Genomic DNA, 8,363 nt, shown 5'->3' with positions numbered 1-8,363 from the left:
AAAAAAAAGAAAAAAAAAAAATATTAATTGTACGAAAAAGTAAGAAATAGATAAGACTCGGAAAAGAAAACCTACGAAAGCAGTAATATAATAATATGAGAGAACAGAAGAAGACAGAAGGGAAATGGAAAGAGAATGATAAATGAACAAGTGATTATAATAATGAAAGCGGGATGAGAAAAATGAAAAGACACGAAGTAAGAACGAAAGAAAATAAAACACGGAACAGGATAAGAGGGGGGAAAACGAGGAATTAGTTCTCTCTCTCTCTCATAGATTGCTTGCGCAGAGAGAAAAATCCAATACATGTATCGAGATGCTGCCCATCTCTGATGATAACAATATCGAGAATGGCTGTAATTATGTCGCAATGCTTCATAGTTATCTTGATTCGAAACCGAAGAAATATAGCAAAATAAGAATGTCTCCCATAAAAACAATCGCTTTCTTTGAACAGACTCAGAAAGCATTGTTTTCTTTGAATGTTAAAGAGTGATAACTAATTTATAATTTTGTTAAGGTAGGCAGTGTGTGGGGATGCATGACATTGTTAGAAAGCATTAATATGTCAGCAAAATAAGAATAAAGAATGACAGAAGAATTAGAAAAACGTAACAGAAGGCAAATCAAACGTACAATTACTGAGAGTTAGAGATAGAAGTTCAAGACAAGATTTTTTTTTGTGGAGTGTTGTGTCATTTGAATGATTTACTCCATTCCGCTTTGCATCTTTACGTTTCCTGTAAATACATTGACAAGCTTTCATTTTCTCTGAATAACGAAATCAGGGGTGCCTAAATTACATATCCTATCGGGCTCGGTCGCGTCTTTTTCCAAGTTGGGAATATAAAGGCCCGATTTGCTATGAACAGTTTAGATTTTGGTGGCGGCATCGGCATCGTCTCTGACTTGCACGTTGCAGGACCCAGGATCGAGACCAGAGGATACCTTCTTTAGCCTCGGGAAAAGTTTACAGGTGTTTCTTGACACCTGATCGTGTTTGGCGGTTCACGAGTGTTCTCCAACGAGATAACGTCCCCCTTTCGAGGTCAGAGGTCACTCGGATCGGAAGCTATGCAGAGCGGCAGCAACAGGCTGCAATACGGCGGTAGAAATACCGTTCGGCCAGGAGACATCACCCTGGGCTTTAAGGGACTTAATACCGCCGTCAGAAGAGATAGACGGTTAAGCCACGTCTCTCAAATAAAAGCAATCACAATAATGATAAACAAAAACGACAATAAGGCCGACTCTGGTAGTTGTTTTATTTGAATTTTCCTAATGAACGATTCTCCAGTGATAATATTGATAATACCCTTATCATTATCATTAATATCATTATTATTGTCATTACTATAATAATAATAAAAAAAAATAATAGTAATAATTATAATAATAATAATAATGATAATAATAATAATAATAGTAATAATAATAAAAAAAAATAATAATAATTAATATATTATTATTATTATTATTATCATTATTATTCTTATTTTTATTACTATTACTATTACTATTACATTATTTGCTGGTCCCAAGCCCGGATAAATAGAGAGAATGATTACCTAAAGGTAACACCGGCACTCTCCGTGGAAAGGAACTGGGGACCTACCACGTACTCACTCCAAGAGCATCACAACATGAAAACTACAATTAAGTATCATGCGTGACCACGGCGGCTCAGACATGAACTACCTTTAAAAAAAAAATACTATTACTATTACTATTACTATTACTTTATTATTATATTATTATTATTATTATTATCATTATTATCATTATTATTATCATTATTGTTATTATTTATCATTATTATTATTTATTATCATTATCATCATTATGATAATAATGATAATAGTAATAATAATAATAATAAATATTTATTATCATTATTATTATTATTATTATTTTTATCATCATCATCGTCATTATTATACTATCATTTTTTATTATTATTATTATTATTATTATTATATAGTTATCATTATTATCATTGTTATCATCCTTATTATTTTCTAGGGCTTCATTAATTCCATTATCTTTAACGATAATAACAATAATAACAATGCTAATATTGAAAATAACAACAGTGATAAATCAACGACAATAGAAATCAGAAAGATAACAATGATAATCATAATGACAGCGATAGTAATAATAATATTAATAATAATAATGATGATGATAATAACGATAATAACTGTAATAATATTATGAAAATGAAATATTAAGAAGAATAAAAAAGTAATAATGATGATAATAATGTTTGATAATAATAATAACAAAAATAATAATAATAATAATAATAATAAAAAATAATAAAACAATAATGTGATGTGATGATGTGATCATGCTTTTATATTATAATATATTAATGATTTATATTAAAAGTTACGAGTGCTTTCTTTGTTCATGTTTTACGATTCAATTTTACTTTATTTTTATACTGCATGTTTTTTTCTGTATTTGATATTGATCTTTAAAGTTAGTTTTCATTTTACTATCATTTTAGCTCATTGTGGTTTTAATTCATTTTACCGTTATTCTTAAAGATGGTTTTAACTTTAGTCTTTATTACTCCGTTGTGGTGCGTTGTTATTGTGCGACGGAGTGGGTAACGCTGGAACAACCCACGCCAAAATAACTCCTCTGACCACGCTACCACCTCGTGGGGCTTACGCCAGGGATTAAAATGAATTACATGATTGGCGTAAGGCGGCCCTGGTCATACTAAATATTTTGATACGCCACAGTGGCAATGATAATAATGATAATGACAAAATAATGATAATAATATTATAATATCTGTATTAGTAATGGTAATAATAAGACTGATAATAAAGATTATAATAATTTGATAATAATGATATTGAATAAAAGATTTAATGAAAAGGATAAAATTTTTAAGGGTAATGAAATGAAAATTTTTTGCATGAAATGGAATTTATAGAAAATGATAATAAAATATAATAATAATAATAGCAATAATAATGATAATAATAATAATAACAATGATAATGATAATAATAGTAAAAATAATGATAATAATTATAACATTATTATTTTATCTTTTTTTTATTATTTTTATATTATTTTTGCTATTATTATTATAATTTTTTTATCTTTTATACTAAATTACCTTTATCATGCAAAATATTTCATATCTTTACATTAAAATTATTATCCTTTTTCATTAAACATTTTTTACAAATACATTATTACAAATTTATTATAATTTTTTATCAGTCTTATTACCCCCTTACAATACGTATTATAAATATATCATATTTTGTCTTATCATTTATCATTGCCACGGGGCGTTCAAAATTTTTTAGTCCCAGGGCCCCCTTTACCCCAAATCATTAATTTTTTTTAATCCCGGGCGAAGCCCCCGAGGTGGTAGCGTGGCAGGGGGTTATTTTGGCGGGGGTTGTTCCAGCGTTACCCACCCGTCGAAAATAAAACGCCCACAAGGAGTAATAAAGACCCAAAGTTAAAACCATCTTAAGAAAAACGGTAAAAAAGAATTAAAAACCCCAAGAGCTAAAATGAAGTAAAAAGAAAAAAACTTTAAAGATCAAAATCAAATACAGAAAAAAACATGGTATAAAAATAAAGTAAAAGAATCGTAAAACATGAACAAGAAAACACTCGTAACTTTTAATATAAATCATAATATATTAAATATAAAAGCATGATACACATACATCAATAATTATTTTTTTATTATTATTATTAATATTATTATTACTTATTATCGTTATTATCATCATCATTATTATTATTAATATTATTATTACTATCGCTGTCATTATGATTATCATTGTTACCTTTATGATTTCTATTGTCGTTGATTTATCACTGTTGTTATTTTCAATATTAGCATTGTTATTATTGTTATTATCGTTAAAGATAATGGAATTAATGATGACATAGAAAGATAATAAGGATGATAATAATAATAATAATTTAAAAATAATAATAATAATAATATTTATTATTTTTATTATTATTAAAATTTTTAATTAATGATAATGATAATTTAAAAATAATAATAATGATAATAATAATAAAAATAATGATAAAATAATGATATCAATATAAATAATAATAATAATAATAATAATAATAATAGTAATAGTAATAAATAATAGTAATAAATATTTTTTTAAAGGTAGTCATGTTGAGCCGCCGTGGTCACAGCATGATAACTTAATTTTTATTTTTCATTTGATGCTCTTGGAGTGATAGTGGTAGGGTCCCAGTTCCTTCACGGAGAGTGCCGGTTACCTTTTAGGTAAACATTCTCTCATTATCCGGTTTGGGACCAGCAAAGTAATAGTAATAAGAATAGTAATAGTAATAAGAATAAGAAATAATAATGATAATAATAATAATAATAATAATAATTTATTATTATTATTATTATTATTATTATTATTACTATTATTATTATTATTATCATTATTATTATTATTATAATTATTACTATTATTTTTTTTTATTATTATTATAGTAATGACAATAATAATGATATTAATGATAATGATAAGGGTATTATCAATATTATCACTGGAGAATCGTTCTTTAGGAAAATTCAATAAAAACAACTACCAGAGTGGGCCCTTTTTGTCGTTTTGTTATCATTATTGTGATTGCTTTATTTGAGAGACGTGGCTTAACCGTCTATCTCTTCTGACGGCGGTATTAAGTCCCTTAAAGCGCAGGGTGATGTCTCCTGGCCGAACGGTATTCTTACCGCCGTATTGCAGCCTTTTGCTGCCGCTCTGCATAGCTTCGACCCGAGTGACCTCGACCTCGAAAGGGGACGTTATCTCTTTGGAGAACACTCGTGAACCCCCAAAAACACGACAGGTGTCAAGAAACACCTGAAAAATTTTTCCCCGAGGCTAAAGAAGGTACCCACTGGTTCGATCCTGGGTCCTTCAACGTGCAAGTCAGAGACGATGCCCATGCCGCCCCCAAAATCTCAAAACTAGTAGCAAAACGGGCACTTTATATTCCCAACTTGGGAAAAAGACGCGACCCAGCACGATAGGATATGTAATTTAGGCACCCCTGATTTCGTTATTCAGAGAAATGAAAGCTTTTCATGTATTTACAGGAAACGTAAAGATGCAAAGCGGAATGGAGTAAATCATTCAATGACACAACACTCCACAAAAAAAAATCTTGTCTTTAACTTCTATCCTAACTCTCAGTAATTGTACGTTTGATTTGCCTTCTGTACGTTTTTTAATTCTTCGTCATTTTTATTCTTATTTTGCTGAAAATAATTATGCTTTCTAACAATGTCATGCATCTCCCACACACCACCTACCTTAACAAAATTATAAAATTTGTTATCACTCTTTAACATTCAAAGAAAACAATGCTTTCGAGTCTGTTCAAAGAAAAAGGATTGTTTTATGGAGAATTCTTATTTTGCTATATTTCTTCAGTCGAATCAAGATAACTATGAAGGGATTTCGACATAATTTCAGCCATTCTCGATATTGTTATCATCAGAGATGGGCAGCATCGCGATACATGTATTGGATTTTCTCTCGGGGCAAGCAATCTATGAGAGAGAGAGGGGAAACTAATTCCTCGTTTTCCCCCCTCTTATCCTGTCCGTGTTATTTTCTTTCGTTTTACTTTTGTGTCTTTCATTTTCTCATCCCGCTTTCATTATTAAATCACTTTTCATTTATCTTTCCCTCTTTCATTCCTTCTGTTTCTTGTTCTTCTATTATTATTTTACGCTTTCGAGGTTTTTTTTTCCGAGTCTTATTATTTTATTTTCGTACAAAAAATTTTTTTTCACCCTTTTTTCTTATTCTTTTTTTTTTTCAAAAAAAGGAATAAATTTTTTTCCTTGACATCAAAGATAATGAAGATAGACAGATGAGAGAGAAGGGGGGGGAAGAGGAGAGAGAGGGACGAAGGGAGAGAGAGAGAGAGAGAAAAATAGAGGAGGGGAAGGGGAGAGAGAGAGGGAAAAAGGGAAAAAGCAGACAGACAAAGAGAGGAGTTATAAAAAAAAACGAAAATAAATTTTCGTTTCCTGCATAAAAAAGGTTTTATATACAAATGATAGAGCAAAGCACTTACGAAAAGGATTTAACTCTTTTCAACTTTAAGTAGGTGTAGCGAAGGAAAAAGCTGTTCGATTGCTCTAAAGTTGCATGATAGGCTCTACATTTATTTGTAAAAAATTTTATATATATAAAAAATATAAATTAAAATATAATAAAATATAATATTATATAATTTAAAATATATATATTATTAATATACATTTATAGTGTGTGTGTATATAATATATAGGTGGGGTGTGTGTGTTTGGGGGTGTGTGTGTGTGGGTGGGTGTGTGTGGGTGGGGGTGTGGTGTGTGTGTGTGGTGGTGTGTGTGGGTGTGTGGTGGGTGGGGGGGGGGGGGGGTCGCGGTGGCCCCAATGGTTAGAGCGTCGGATCAAGACGTCAGACGGATCTGAGCTCGAGGGTTCGAGCACCGGCGGGCGCGTTTTTCCCGGGAAGGAACTTCCCCTCGATTCCCCTGCCTAGCCACTGGGTGGCCAAGCCAGTAAAAGTCTCGAGTAAAAAGAGAGTGTATTTTTATATAAATATATATTTTTAATATTATAATTATATTGTTGTGTGTTGTGTGTGTGTGTGGTGGGGGGTGTGTGGTGTTTTGTCGTGTGTGGTGTGTGTGGTGTGTGGTGTGTGTGGGTGTTGTGGCGGCGTGTGGTGTGTGGGGGGGGGGGGGGGGGGTCGCGGTGGCCGAAGGTTAGAGCGTGGGATTCAAGACTGTCACGAGGGCAATCTGAATTCGGGGGTTTCGAGTACCGACCGCCGCGTTTTTCCCTTGGGAAAAAAAGGAATTCCCCTTGTTGCCTCCCTAGCATGGGGGCCCCAAGCCACCCCAACCGTGCGCCCCAAGCCGGTAAATAGAGAAAAATGTTTACCAAAAAAAGGTACCACCGGCACCCCGTGGAAAGGAACTGGGGACCCTACCAGTACCACCCAAGAGCTCACAACATAAAAAACTACTTTAAGATATGCTGTGACCAGGGAAAGACATGAACTCCCTTTAAAAAGAAGAAGGGGTTGGTGTGTGTGTGGTGGTGTGTGTGGTGGGTGTGTGCATTTGGATTTTGGATGAGGAAGAGAAAAAAGGGAAAAGAGAGAGGAGGGGCAGAGAGGAGAGAAAAAAAAAAGAGGGGATAAAAAACCCCGAGAGAAATAGAGAAAAAAGCGAAGGGAAGAGGGAGATAGTGGATAGAAGAAAAACTTGTTTTACTCAGGGGAAAAAGTCGAAAAGACCCCCGTAAAGAAACCTCTCCCGGAGGTGAACAGCGCGACGCCCCCGAGGTTTGCACTAGGCTAACGTTTGGGTTTTTTAAGGTAAGGGTTTGGGCTCCGAAACGCCTGGCCTTACAGGATTTAATGTTTAGGGTTAAAAAAATACACACCCAAAGATCTGTTTGGGCCCGGGGTAGAACAAATATAAGAAAACGATATATATTTAAAAAATGTATCATTGTTTTCTATACCAGTCAGCTTGTCGGGGGACACGATGACCCATGACCCGGGGGAAAGTCATGAACATTTAAACGGAAGAAATTTAGCCCTTTTTTTCCCAAGGGATGGTTTGCTCTCGTCTCGAATCCACGGTCCTGAGATGCCATTGTTCGAATATTTATGAAAATACGAATGAGGTCTCTGATAAATTTTTTAGCAGACGGGCCATCTGAAAACGGAGACAGTGACCCAAAAAAGAGGACGAAGATGCGAAGGAAACGGGCCCATCTGGGGACATCACCAGAAAGTACAGGTAGGATTAGGATAGTTCAATACGGGAAAGCGCGCAACAGATAAATAAAGAAGATTAACACAGTACGAATGCAGTACAAGAAAATGCAGACTAAGAGTTTTATCAAAAGAAATTTGACCAATCAGTTAAACATAGGGGGATGGGGGGCAAGAAAAAAAATTTCTTTCTTTAGGAATAACGTGGTGCAACCCTAGAATTAATGACTTTCTTTACAATTTATAAAAATAATGTTGACGTTTTCTTTACAAGAGCCCTTCACATAGCCCTAAAATAAAAAACCCCCCTAGAATTTGAGGCTACCACTCCATACGAACCAGGAAGACAGGCCTTTTGTGAACTTAATGGGGCCCGTAGGACACCAATTAAACCCGGGGTTTTTTTTTGTTGGGGGAGAAATTTCCCCAATGCCCCAATAAAAAGTGGGGTTTTTCAGAATTTACAAATATTCGAAAACAGGCCTTTGGGTTTCCTTTGTACAAAGGAAAAAGGGGGAAGGTGTTTTGAAAGGGGAAGGGGGTTT

The sequence above is a fragment of the Penaeus monodon genome, chromosome 39 (assembly GCF_015228065.2).
Source record: "Penaeus monodon isolate SGIC_2016 chromosome 39, NSTDA_Pmon_1, whole genome shotgun sequence".
Lineage (NCBI taxonomy): Eukaryota > Metazoa > Arthropoda > Malacostraca > Decapoda > Penaeidae > Penaeus > Penaeus monodon.
Note: the sequence above shows the minus strand (reverse complement) of the source record.